At 44.2% G+C, this 14,731-nt stretch overlaps 1 pseudogene; it reads left to right on the top strand.

The window, feature by feature from the left end:
- The first annotated feature begins 1,114 nt into the window (after positions 1–1,114).
- The window catches only part of LOC116578855, a 91,934-nt pseudogene continuing 78,317 nt past the window's right edge, over positions 1,115–14,731 (top strand).

Raw genomic sequence — 14,731 nt, 5'->3', positions numbered from 1 at the left:
GTGTAAAAGTAGTTACATGAAAACCAACCAATGGTCGGAACTTCAGCTGGATACTGTGGCTGAGTGTGAGGTTGGGTCTCTGTGGAAATGTCTTGAAAGTCACTGAAAAGAAAAAAAAATGAATACAAAGGAAAGCCACTAAAGATATAGTAACACCAGCCTATGCTATTCCTTTTCTTTTAAAAGCAGAAGAGGGAAAGGAAATTAAGAAGGAAATATAACTTTATACGATGTGCTTCAGAAATGTTTAATGCCTTTAACTGGCATTTAGCACAGCCCCTGAAATTAATTTGAGGCCCATCAGCGTTCTATTTCCCACACTTTGGGAAACCCAGGAGTGAATGACTGCTAATGTTTTTTCCAGCTCTAACGTTCTGAAATTGCATGATTAGGAAAGGCAAAATCTTGCTGTGAACGAGGAAAGATTCTTGGTACTAAAAACACCAAATAACAGGATGTGTTTCCAGTTGAGGAATTAGGACTAAAAGGCTACTTGGAGGGTTGAATCGAATCTTCGAGATTGTTCCCATTTCAGAGCGCTCTGCAAAGGTTACTTAAACCCTGGGGATGATCCCGGTGAAGCTCGTTGAAACGGGTCAGGGGGGCGGGGGTGGACGCTTGGTTGATGAGTTTCTTTTCTTTCTTTCTTTAAAAAAAAAAAAAAAAAAAAGAGCATGAGTGGGAGAGGGGCATATGGAGAGAGAGAATCTGAAGCAGACTCCCTGCTGAGTGGGGAGCCAGACAAGGGCTTGGATCTCAGGACCCTGAGATCATGACCTAAACTTAAATCAAGAGTCAGCTGCTTAACTCACTGAGCCACACAGGTGCCCCTGCTTGATGAGTTCTAATGGGTTGTAACGATTCAGCTTCTGAGTTGTCAGCAAGCTTTGGAGCCGTCCTGAGGATGGCATACAAAGGTAACTACATAGGCAAGAGTCCCCAGAACGTGTAGTTCCATTGGTCTATGACGTCTTTAGCAGTTTCCAGGATTACAAATAATTTGATTGATGGAGGGAATAGATGTTATTTACCATGATTTCTTCCAGACATGGTGAAGATTGGGCTTCAAGTGATGTAAACCTAACAAGTGAAAAGGAGACACAAAGTTACCAGTATGGTTTGCTCCTTCTTCAGATTGGCTGTCTCCATATCACCAACCCCAGTGGCTTCAGGCTTCCGTCCTTCCAGCTTCCGCGCCTTGAGAAAGAGAGCTTTCAATGGATTCCAAGAGTTGCTGGAGCCTGTTGTTGGCCAGAATGGAGCTCTGTACCCACTGCAGAACCATTACCACAGGTAAGAGGATTTCTTAAAGTATGGATTCAAGCTCTGTGCTGGATGTGGGGGTGGGACCAGTCCTGTCCAGAGCCAAGGGCTGAGAATAGGGAAGGTAAATGCATGCTGGGATGGCAAAGTCAACAGATACTCATTGCTTCTTTGAAGTTAGACCAGGGATCAGCAAGCTTTTCCTTTAAAGGAGAAAGAGTATTCAATATTTAATCCTTTGGGGCTATTCAGGGTCTGTATCACACTTTGCTCTCTCTTTCTATTCTGATCCTTTATTTTGATTTATTTACTTGAGAGGTCAGGGGAGAGGGAGAGAGAGAATCTTAAGCAGGCTTCATGCCCAGCACAGATCCCGATGTCGGGCTCAATCTCACGACCCTGAGATCATGACTTGAGCATAAATCAAGAGTCAGACGCTCAACTGACTGAGCCACCCAGGGGTCCCTCTGTTACAACTCCTTAAAAAGGTTGAAACCTTCTTAGCTTGTGGGTTACAAAACTGGCTGCAAGCTGGATTTGGTCCATAAGCCACAGTTTGCTGATTCTTGAATTAGGCTGACCCTTCTTTTTTGTGTTTCAGAATGACTGTTTATAAGATTTATTTTCTGAAATGCTTCTATGGACAAAACAACCTCTATTCCGGAAGCTTCATTAGAGCGGGTGCCATATCTTTTCTTCTCCTTATTCTTTACTTCTTCTTCCCCTCCCTGTCTTGTGCTTCTCCTCTTCCTCCTCTTTCTCCTTCTTCTCTCTACTGTTACCACTATTTACCACCTTCTATCCAGTGTCCAGCACAATGTCTGGTAATCGAAGTCACCCAATGAGTGTATACTGGGTAGGTAAGAGCCCTTTCTCAAAGTCCCACCAGCAAAGACTGGCCTTCCAGAGGCTTAGAAGAAAATAAAATCGTTCTCTTTGGTGTTTTGCTGGGCTACACTGCTGGGTGATGCCAGGAAGGTGGGTCGTGATTGGCAGAAAGAAAACCATGTAAGGAAGCAAGAAACCAAAGTTTTAGTTTTAGCTTTGTCACAGCTTTGTGACTTTGGACAAGTCATTGATCTTCCTTGGCTCTTTTTGCTTCTTCACTTGGAAAATAAAATGATTGGATTAGGGAGTGGCTAAAGTTTTCTGTAGCTCAAGTTTTCACAGCACAAAGGGAAACATTTTGCAACAGGGACAGGGCCAACGAGAAGGGGAAACTGTGCTTTTATTGTGGGCTGATTTTGGAAATTGATTTTCAGGAGTTTTGGCTTTCTGAAGAAATGCTAATGACCAAAACTGACCTATAAATGCAGCTATAGTAGAAGGGGAGTTTGTCAGGGGCACCTGTGTGGCTCAGTCAGTTAAGTGTCCAACTTTTAGTTTTCGCTCAGGTCATGATCTCAGGGTCATGGGATCGAGCCCTGCATTGGGTTCTGAGCTCGGCAGGGAGTCTGCTTGTCCCTCTCCCTCTACTCCTTCCCCCTGCATGTGTTCTCTCTCTCTCTCTCTCTCAAATAAGTAAATAAAATCTTTAAAAAGAGGGAATTTAAAATGTTCTTTTCAATTGAAGGCAGGAATATTTCTAATATTTTTCCCAAAGGATGAAGCTTTGCAATATGTTCAGAAGCTTACCTTTCACTCCACACACGGCAGACATTTGTAGCTGGAGAAATTATCCTCTATGTAAATATTGTCCAGTAAATTAATCAAACTTCTACTGAGAACTGATTAAATATCAGGTGCTTAGTTAGATGCCTCAAAGATGGAGAACAGATGGTTCCTTCCCTAAGGGAGTTTTAATCTGGAGATGTTGAATGGAGAATCACTTAGGTCTGACCAGGAAAACAGAAACACCTCTAAGTATTTCGAATGAGGGAATTTAATGCAGAAAGTAGTTACACAGATGATGGAATTGTTGAGAAGCCAACAGCGGAGGAGGCAGTGACCCAGGAGATGATGCGGACCTGCTGCTAGGATGTTTTTAGAGGCATGGAAAAAGAAATGGCCCGTGATAAATGAGGTGGAAATGCCAGAATTTCCACAGAAGGTGATGGAAATGGATTGAAAGGCTCAGAAGAAGCCCAGAGAACCCACCAGGTGCTTGCATGCCATGGAAAGGCTTGGAGAAGGTATGTTTGTAAAGAGATGAGGAATGTGTGGGTGAGTGAGTGGGACAGTAGCATCCCTTGGAAGCCTGGTGGGGCTTAGCCAAGGCTAACTCTAGGATACATGGTGACAGGACTAGGCTTACCAACAGCAACAGGGAAGCTCACACTAGGAAAGAGAGGCCAGATGGTGACACTGAGCATCAGGTGGACAATTACTGTAATGAATTGAAAGGTCAGAGCTGCAGCCAGGAAGGCCCTTCTTACAGAGCATTATGAAGATGCTTAAAGGAAAATGACATCTCCAAGGGTGAAAGATGGGGAGCCAACAAGAGTACTACTAAATGTGTATAATTGAAAGAGATCAAGGGTGGCCCATCAGGAGGTTGACAGCAATCACTCCTAATAAAAGGACACAGCACATTGCTCATTTTTGCCAGACCTGGGCCCGTTTTGGAACCTGAAACTCAGTGAGAGGACAGTTCTCCACAAGGAAGACCCTTGCCCCATAAGTAGACCCGTTAATGATTCTTCCAGGCTTTCCCCAAAGGGATGCATAGCCATTTACTTGAGTAACTGTACACTGGGAAAAGGCTAATGGCCAAACACTTCTAGGACTGGTGGACACAGGATCCCAACTGGCATTGACACCTAGAGGTCAAAGCATGGTCATGACCCTTCTATTAGAGCATAGGAGACAGATTTGAGGTCCTTGACTATAGTCCAGCTCCACAGCATACGAGGTCTGTGGAGTCAGCCAGTCGTCCTGCCCCAGGTTTTGAAAGTATTACTGGGATAGACATAATCCATAGTTGGTTTCATCCACACTGTCTTTGGTCTATAGAGTAGGGGTTACCATAGTGAGGAAGGGAAAGTCAAAGGCTCTACTCCCTACTTCCCAATGCTGGCAGAGATAGTCAATGCTTAGTATCTCATCTAAGGGAGATAACAGAGATTAATGCTGGCAAAGTCCTAAAGAGTTCAGAGGCAGTGGTCCTCATCCTATCCCCATTCAGTTCATTAGCCTGGCTCCTGGAAAAATCAGGTGGCCTCCAGAATAGACAGTGGAGACCAAGTAGTACCCATCCCACCTCCAACCAGTGCAGCTACTTATGTCGTCTGTAGTCTCTTTCCTAGAGCAGATTAACAAAGCCACAATGTTCTAAAATATAGTATTAGTAATAGAACATTTGAGGTTCGGTCAGGTCAAGAGCTCAGGATGGTTACTATTGGAAAGACACTTTGTTAGTCACAGTTCCCAAGAAAAGCAGGCATACCAAATGCCAGAAGGGGTGGGGGGCACCAGTGTTGTCAGGAGATGGGGGGAGGGGAAATGCATTTGCTGTGGTTTTCTTCAGGAAGCTTCAGTGGGCTCTAGGCCACAGGAGCTCTCCCTAGTTGTCTGACACCTGGCCTGGGATGATTAGGCCAGGATGGTAGAGGCCCAGAGTGTGAGGGCCCAAAAAAAGAGGTGGTTGAGGGTATGGCCAACTGGATTGGTTGGTTTGCATTTGAAAACTGTGCTAGTGGGTGGGTTGTTTACTTCCACTAGGAATTGGCTAGGCTTGGGAGGGACAGTTCCCCCAGGGTTAGCAAGGGCTCTGATGTCACAGCATCAGAATACAGAAAAGACATGGCTGATATAGGTGCATAGTATGTGGTCACTGATCTGGTGAAAGTGCCCTTTTCGTTTATCAGAAGATGAGAAACAGCCTGCTCGTCACATGGAATGGCCAACAATATGTGTTTATAGTTTTGTTCCAGGACTATGTTAACTCGCTCCCTTCTATCATAATATATTCAGAGTAGACTGTCCGGACCTTCCACAGACTATAATACTGCTCCATTATATTGATAAAACTGTGATAATCCAACTAGATTCGCAAGAAGCGACCAGCATGTTAGAGGCGTTACTCTGATAATTGTACTCTAGAGGGTGAGAGAGAAAAACCTATGAAGAACTAAGGGCATGTCCTATCAACAGCATTTCTCATGGCTCAACTTGTTTGGAGGTTTGACTATTTAAAGATGGAGGTAACAAGTCTTTCTTGCCCCAGGTAGGGAGAGTCTTGTAGGGTATGCCCACCTTTAGGACTCCCTACAGAGTTGCTGAAATTTCTTTTGAGATCTCATCAGAGCTTGACCTCTCCCCTGAACCAAACTTGTTTTCTTCCTTTCTTTTCTCTGGTGTTGACCCCAAGGATAATTCCTTTTATATGTGTGTGTGTGTGTGTGTGTGTGTGTGTGTGTGTGTATACATATATATATGTATATACAAATATATATAGTTTATTTGACAAAGAAAGCACAAGCAGGGGGAGTGGGAGAGGGAAAGCAGGGGGGAGAGGCTCCCCACTGAGCAGAGAGGCCAATATGGGGCTTGATCCTAGGACCCTGGTATTGTGACCCAAGCCGAAGGCAGACACTTAACCGACTGAGCCACCCAGGCACCCCCCCACCCCACCCCACCGATAATTTTTTTTTTTTAAGATTTTATTTATTTGACAGACAGAGATCACAAGTAGGCAGAGAGGCAGGCAGAGAGAGAGGAGGAAGCAGGCTCCCTGCTGAGCACAGAGCCCAATGTGGTGCTCGATCCCAGGACCCTGAGATCACGACCTGAGCTGAAGGCAGAGGCTTTAACCCACTGAGCCACCCAGTGCCCCCCCACTGATAATTCTTAATCAGCCTCCCATTCCCTAACCTCTATCTCAGAATCCACTTTTTGGGAAATACAATCTGTGATAAAAGTCTTTTCCATTACCATTCAAGCAACAAACAGAAGAGATCTATGAGGACAGACAGGAAGGAAACCTTGCAAAAACAAGTGTTGGTCACTGCTTTCTCTGCCAGAGAAAGCATACCCTTACCTCTAGCCCTAGAAAGACAATGGCAGTGGCGTATTTGTACCACGTGACCCAATTTGTCTTACTAGGTCAATTTTACTAATGGTGGGTACCTGATTCAAGGGTAGTTCATCCACCGGCTGGCCAGGGCTAAGTGGTTTGGTGATGGAGTGTGGAAACATGGTGCATTTGGGTCCATGCGATTGTCCACTCAGGAATCTGAAATGAGACAGAAACTGAGCAGGTTAGCTGTTGTGCACAGTGAGGGGGAAAGAGGTACGTTAGGAATAGTTTGGGAGTGGGTATCACAAGCTCTGTGCAGGAAAACGCAGCTTGGTAAGAGAGTAGGGTATAGAATAAAGAGTGATTTAAGGATGGGGGAGGAGCCTTGATTCTTCCTGGCTTCCCATTTTCAGTTCCTACAGGGCCTACCTGTGCTTTGGTTCTTACCTTTGAGTTCCAATGAGACACTATTGAGACTAGTCCTTGGTTGAGCTAGATTGAGTGAATCTCTTTGTTACAACCAAAGAACCAGCTAGGAATTAAACCCTAAGGTGCACCACTTGCTGCGTGATTTATCATGTCGCTTTCTTTGTTATGTTATTAGTTACCCGCTATGTATTGTTTCTCTCTCTCCATTTACACTGTGAGCTTTTTGAGGTCAGTGTTCTATATATTTTAGGGAAGGTTAATCATGATAATAATAATGTTATTATTAATAATATTAGGTCACATTAACTCAGCTTTCCCTACGTATCAGATGCTGAGCTAGGTGCTTTTCCAGGCACCACCTTTCGGAGTAAATGCTCAACTGTGAGTTCTTCTTATCATCATTATTAGTAATTACCTTCATCTACTTACTGCGAGGGTAGAACCGGAGGAAATGAACTTGTAATACAGCTGGAGGGAGGAAAGGAGGAATTTATTCCTGGGGTTGTATTATTTTTCTTGATTTCTTTTCTTTCTTAACAAAAGTGAGATGTGTCCATGAGAGAAAATTTGGAAAATACACAAGACCACAAGGAGGAAAAATTTAAAAAATCACCCCATTCTCACCACAAGAGATAACCACTGCTAATACTTTGATGCACAGCTTTCCCTTCTACATGCATGCAAATAGGCGCACATGCTATTTTGTCATTTTCCCCCATACAGTCTGTGTGAACGCTGGATGCCATTCCATATGCTGCCAGGACATGATTTTTAAAGATCTGTGCTGCAGTCCTCTATGTGAGAAGTGTCAGGGAGGGAATGGAACAAAGGACCCTGGCAGATCGTACCCCGGGGTGGGGGCTGTGAGCTCTCTTGCCTAATCCTGTGGGTTCCAGGTACATTTTTGCCTGACACAGGGGGAAGGGTTGTATGACCTCTGGAGGGCACTATGTTTCCAAAATTCTTCTGAAACCAAACTCTTGCATCTTTTTCCTATCCTTTTTCTTTTGGCTTCCTTCATCTCACGTTGCTTTTGAAATTTTTTTTTGCTCTTCGATGCCTTGAGGCTCCCGAGAATTGGTGCCTCAGGGTCGTTTGCACAAGATCTGGGTTCTTGGGGCAGCCGCGGATGGCCTGGGTCTCCTGGAAGGGTTTGAATTTTCGGCGGCGTCCCCGAGACCAGTTCATTTCCCTGCACTATACCAGGAGCTGCCAGCAGATGGCGCTGTGAGCAAGTGCGTCTGCCTAGGTGTGATTTACACAAGCCCTTGAAGGCTTTAAATATTTATCCACAAAATTCAATAAAGCTGTTCATCAAATCTAATGCTTGGAATTTGGGCAGCCCATGAAAATATTATAATATTTTGCCCGAGGTTCCAGAATCCTCCTCTGTAGGGTGTGTTTGTATATTCAGACTCTTGATATTTGTTTATCACTAGCAGGAAGGAATTCATGTTTTCGTATTGGAAATTTTGCATGAGATCAGGCCTGGGAAAGCTTCCTAATTTTTTCTCTAGGTATTGCAGGAAGCACGAGCTCCTTACCTGGCTGAGAGGTCATCCAGGTGAGGTACAAATGTAACCATCCATGTATTCTCCGTACCCAGCAAGTGTGTCAGAGAGGGAGCACACCATAAACAATTTAATTTAGGGAGGGGGAAGCTGGGTAAGATTTTTATTTTTTATTTTTATTTTTATTTTTGAAGGAGTGTGTGTGTGTGTGTGTGTGTGTGTGTGTACATCCTTTATAGGGGAAGGGATTAACAGTTAACGACAATCATCAATTAACCTGACGTGTGCTAGGTGCTGCCCCCCTGAGGAGAATTTGGAAATACATCTGGTTGGCACAATGGGTGGGTGGATGTGGGTGAGGGGGTTCCCACCGGCAATGGGTGGGCAGGGGCCAAGGATGCTGAAGACCAGGAACCAGTTCAGCACAAAGAATTGTCCAAAATGCCACTCGCTCCCCCTTTAAGAAGCCTTGTATGCCTTCTTTCTAACTGGGGGTGTTATGCAAACCACCTAACTTCTCTGAGCATCAGTTTTTCTCATCCTGGAGATTTAAGCATTCATCTGGATTACCTCATAGAAATGTGGGTATCAAATAAGTAATGTATATTAATGCACTTTCCACAAATTATAAAGCACTGTAGGACATAGCAACCTTCTTGGGCCCACAGGAAAATTTCACCTGTAAGCCTGGCCTGGTTGGCTGTGGAGTGTGATCAGCTGAGACCCACAGGTGGGACTCAGACCTATTTCCACCTGAATTCCCAATATGTCAGTCACTAGCTCCTCTCTCCTCTCGGTTGCTTAAGCCCCAATCAGAGTCATCTTTGATTCCTTGTTATCTGTCGCCCCAAAAGTCCAATCTCTCAGCATTCACATCCATTCCACATAAAAACTTTGCTCAAACCTGGGTCTTCTCTTCAGCTTTCCTGCCTTCACCGCAGACCAGCTATGGCCTTTGACCTCCTGGGGGAGCCGGTGAGGCTCTGGGTCTCAGGGCTTCTATCTGGCCCCTCCCGTGATGCTCCTCTGCCCAGGGGCCAGAGTGATATTTCAAAGCTGCACATCAGACTGTCAACTCCCCAGCTTCAAACCCTCTGTCCACTTCCCTTGGAATCACAGCCCCTCCTTCCACTGGTTTCCAAGGCTCTCCAAGCTCTGCTGTCTTCCAGCACCCTTTTGAACCCCGTCTCCACGTTCTGCACAGCGCCCTGACATTCCTATTCCCAAGCTTCCCAAACTCTTTCCTCCCTTAGCCATTGTGCCCTTGCTGTTTCCTCTATCTAAGACATTCTTCTTCTTCTCCTTTTTTTTTTTTAAGATTTTATTTATTTATTTGAGAGAGAGAGAGAGTGGGAGAGCTCAGAGGGAGAGTGAGAGGGAGAACCAGACTCCCAGTGGAGCAGAGAACCCAGTGTGGGACTCAGTCCTAAGGACCCAGACCTAACTGAGCCATCCAGGCGCCCCTATCCAGAACATTCTTTCCTGAATCTTTTATTTCTTCAAATTTCAGTTCAGATATCACCCCTCAGCAGAAGCTGGCCTCCCCAGGTAGACCAGTCCTACCAGGCGTTTTCCACCCTATTACCTTGTTTCATTTCTTTTGCAACGCTTCTCATCTTCTGAAATGGGCCTGGTTGCTCTTATCCATTCCTTGATTTACAGTGTTAGAATGCCATTGTCATGAAAGCAGGGGCTCTCTTGGACTCGTGCCTGCTGCATTCCTAGAACCTAGAACACTGCCAGGCATTTAGCTGGTGCTCAGTCAATGCTTGCTGATGAACAAAAGGGGGTAGCTCTGGCTCAGGGTTTCCCATTGGGTAGCAGTTGGGCTGTTGGCCAGGCTGTTGTCCTCTAAGGCTGGTAGGAAGCTGGAGGAGCCCCTTTGAGGGAGGTGAGTCACTCACGGATGGGTAGGAAGCCTTAGTGCCTGGTCATGGGAACCTCTCTGTGGAGTTCTCCATGACATTGAAACTAGCTTCACCCAGAACAAGTGATCTAAGAGAGAGCAAGGGGAAAGCTTGAGGTCTTCTATGATCTCAGCACCCATGGTCACTTCGGCCTTATTGTATGTGTTTGAAGACTCACTGAGCCCTGGACACACTCTGGAGGGAGGTGTGTTGAAGAACTGTTGGACAGCTTTTAAAACCACCACGCCCAAGTCATCAACCACAGAGTCTGGGGCTCATTCTTTGGGGGCCATATAGCTCTCCACCAGCTTCATCGACCGCTTCAAAGTATGTCATTGGTGGCAAGAGGCAGAACATGGAGACAGTCAAACACAGCTAGCCCCAGCTTCTAAACCAAGAGAAACCCCACCTCGTGCCATGGGACCGGCAGCATTCTCTGTGTGTGCAGAGGATGGCCCAGGAAATGCTCGCACAGGCAACACCATGCCTCCTCCCTCTTCCCACTGCACTTCTTAACGTTGGTGTTTGGTGGTAAGTGGCATAAACGCACGCTTGGCCCTTAAGCTACAAAAAATGAGGCCCCAGTGATAACAACAGAGAAAATCCAAAGCTAAGGGAAACTAGTCTCTGAGAATCCTTGTTAATTGAAGTAATTAAATCAGCAGGAAGCCATCTGAACAATTATCACACTACAAGGGAAAACTCATTTTAAGGCCTTAGAATAAACATTCTAATAAACAGCTATCGGTTTATATTTGTAAATACCATCGGCCTATCAGGAAATTTGCTAATAGATTTTTAATTAAGGGGAACATTTATTGTAGAGCTGTACAGCCTTGCACTCAACATACTTCCCCTGGTCTGGACATGGAGCCTTGGACTCACTTCCAGAAATTGAGAAATTGGCTTGATCTCTCTTGGCCAAAGTTGCTGACTTTTTTTTTTTTTTAATTTCTTCCCATTGAAAGCTGATGGTAATTTTTTTTTTTCAAATTCAAATTTTTTTAAAAATTTTATTTCCTTAAAAATTTTTTTTTATTAACATGTAATGTATTATTTACCCCAGGGGTACAGGTCTGTGAACTGTCAGTCTTACACACTTCACAGCACTCACCAGCTGATGGTAATTTTTTTTTTTTTTTTTTTTAAAGATTATTTATTTATTTGACAGAGAGAAATCACAAGTAGGCAGAGAGAGAGAGAGGAGGAAGCAGGCTCCCTGCCGAGCAGAGAGCCCGATGCGGGACTCGATCCCAGGACCCTGAGATCATGACCTGAGCCGAAGGCAGCGGCTTAACCACTGAGCCACCCAGGCGCCCAGCTGATGGTAATTTTTAAAGGAAGTATGAATAGCTTACTTCTTCTTCTTCTTTTTTTTTTTTTTTTTTTTAAAGGATTTCTCCTTTTTGAAGTTCCTTCCAACACATCATCTCATTAATCCTCACCCAAACCTCCTGGAGTACATAACACAGATATAATTATCCTCATTGCCTGGATGAAGTAACTGAGGCAGATGTGATTTAATGTTATGTGGCCAGTCAAAGACAGAGTTGGACTGGACCCTGGGTTTTGCAGTATTTCCTGGTCTCTCTCTGCCTTGATGTTTCCCAGTCTTCCTTTAATGCAGTGGTGCCTACCTATGTGGGGCTCACCTTTAAGAATCTGTAGACCTTGGATACCTAGGTAGCTTGGTTGGTTGGCTGCCTTTGGCTCAGGTCATGATCCCAGGGTCCTGGGATCGAGTCTCACATCGAGCTCCCAGCTCTGTGAGGAGCCTGCTTCTCCTACTACGTCCTGCCCACCCCCCCCCCCCACTTGTGGTCACTCACTCTTTGTCTCTCTCTGAAAAATTAATAAATAAAATCTTAAAAAAAAAAAAAGAATCTTCAGACCTTTTCCAAAAAGAAAAAAAAATCCACCTGCACACACAATTTTAGGTACAATTCAGGAGATTTAATCACTCCCTGAAAATCAATGGTGGACTGCCCATGGGTTTATTTATCCCAAGAGGAGAAGTTTTGCCATTTACCCAGCCCCAAGGTGTTAGCCACATGAAGGTTTAGACCTCATGTGAGAAGCAAAGATCTGACTCTTCTGGCTCACAGATTCCCTTGCCCATCGCTTCCCTTCAAGTCTTGTGTTTGTCGGGGGAACCTGAGTGGCTCAGTGAGTTAAGCTTCTGCCTTTGGCTCAGGTCATGATCTCAGGGTCCTGGGATTGAGCCCCACATTGGGCTCTATGCTCAGTGGGGAGCCTGCTTCCCGACCCCTGCCTGCCTCTCTGCCTACTTGTGATCTCTGTCTGTCAAATAAATAAAATAAAATCTTAAAAAAAAAAGTCTGCTGTTTGTCAATAATTAGGGGAAAGGGGGACCAGATTGAAGGTGCCCAATTCACAAGGTTTTATCCTGTTACGTTAATTATTATTTTTCTTTGATATCTATCGGGATTAAAGGTTCTGGAATCAGATATCCTAACACACTCTCACACCCCTTTCTCCAGTTTAAGGTCCAGCTGGAGGGTTTTACTTGGATTTGGCATGAACTGGCCTTGTTTTATGGGCACACCCATGTTTCCCCTTTTCTTTGAAATATCTGTGGCAGAGTAATATGATAAAGTTCTTACTTGACACACTGAGTAGTCTGTAATATGCTAACATTTCTGTATCATGTTAGTATTGCATTAAGCTAATATGACACTAATTCAAGATGACAGGAAAAATGACTAATACAATAAAACCTTCGTCTACTTCTCTAGGGTTGCCGCACGCGTCTGATTTAATTCACCTGAAACCTCCCATGGCTAGGCAGGGTTAAGGTGTGGGAGGGCCATGAAAACGAAAGTCCCTGAAAACCAAAACCACTGGACAGTTCCTGCCTGCCTTTCCTGCCTCCCTCTCCACCTCCACATTCCAATTCCTGGGAGACAAAATAGAAAGGCGTGTCAAACTGGTGGAGTGGTTCGTTAAATGCACTAAGGTTGGAATGAAGGCAGACCTGGATTCAAGTCTAAGCTCTGCAAAACATTGATCTTGGGCAAGTTAATTAACTCGTTTGAATTTCAGTTTCCTGCAGAATAACGTCCATCCAGCAACCTCATGGGGCTATTTTGGGGATTAAATAAGTCAACATATGCTTAGTAAGTACTCAGAAATGATGATGATGATAATGATGACCAACATGGTATCTCACTGGACCTAGAAACAGAATTTCTTCGAAAACCCTTGGGTATGGAGATTAATTTATTTTTTATTTTTTAAAGATTTTATTTTTAAGTAATTTTTGTACCCAGTGTGGGGCCTGAAACCACAGCCCTAAGATCAAGAGCTACATGTTCTACTGACTGAGCCAGCCAGGTGCCCCAAGATCAACTAAAAAAAAAATATATATATATATATATATATATGGATATTTCTTTATTTGAGAGAAAGAGAGAGCATGATCATGGGAGTGTGTGCAAGTGGTGGAGAGAGGCAGAGGGAGAGGGAGAGAGAGAATCTCAAGCAGACTCCCCACTGAGCAGGGAGCCTGTTTTGGGACTCCATATCAAGACCCTGAGCTCATGACCTGAGCTGAAACCAAGAGTCAGATGCTCAATGACTGAGCTCCCCCAGGAGCACCCCCCCACCAAGATCAGCTTTTTAAAACACTGTTTTACTGTGGTACAAAGTGCATACATAAAATTTACCACCTTAACCACCTCTGAGTGTACATTCAATGGTGTTAAGGATATTCACATTGTTGTGAGATGGCTTTCCAGAACTTTCTCATCTTGTCTGTCTGCAGCTCTACCTATAAAAAAGTCCAATTTCCCTCTCCTCCCTAGTTCTGGGCAGCCGCCATTCTTTCTGTTGCTATGAATTTGGGACTAAGTGCCCTAAGTGCCTCATTGAAGTGTTTGTCCTTTTATGACTTGTGTGTGTTTGTTTTTACTTTGCAAGATGTCCTCAAGGCTTACCCATGTTATAACATGTGTCAGAATTTCCTTTTTTTTAAAAGATTGATTTATAGCAGAATTATCCATAACAGCCAAATTATGAAAGCCCAAGTGTCCATTGGCTGAGGAATGGATAAAGAAAATATGGTATATATATACACAATGGAATATTATGCGGCCATTAAAAAATGTAATCTTGCCATTGGCAATAACATGGATATATACTAGAAAGTATAATGGTAAGTGAAATAAATCGGAGAAAGACATACCATATGATTTCACTCATATGTAGAATTTAAGAAACAAAACAACTGAGTGAAGGGGAGAAAAAAAGAGAGAGCTTGGTAAACCAAGAAATAGCCTCTTAACTATGGAGAACAAACTGATGGTTACCAGAGGGGAGGTGAGTGGGTGGGGGTTGGGTAAAAAAATATAGTATTCCTCTGCATATGTAGAATAAGCCATATTTTGTTTATCCATTCATCTGTTGATGGACATTCGGTTTGCTCTCACCTCTTGGCTATTGTGAATAGTGCTGCTATGAACAGGGGTGCGCAGAGGTGTGTTTGAGAATCTGCTTTCAGTTCTTTTGGGTAGATACCTGGAAATGGAATTGCTGGGTCATATGAGAATTCTATTTTTAATTTTTTGAGGAACCACTGCACTGTTTTCCAATGATTAGTGATGTTGAGCATCTTTCCAGATGCTTGCTCTGGAAGCCATTTCTCT

The sequence above is a fragment of the Mustela erminea genome, chromosome 19 (genome assembly GCF_009829155.1).
Source record: "Mustela erminea isolate mMusErm1 chromosome 19, mMusErm1.Pri, whole genome shotgun sequence".
In the NCBI taxonomy this organism is placed as follows: domain Eukaryota; kingdom Metazoa; phylum Chordata; class Mammalia; order Carnivora; family Mustelidae; genus Mustela; species Mustela erminea.
Note: the sequence above shows the minus strand (reverse complement) of the source record. Positions and strands in the feature narration are given on the sequence as shown.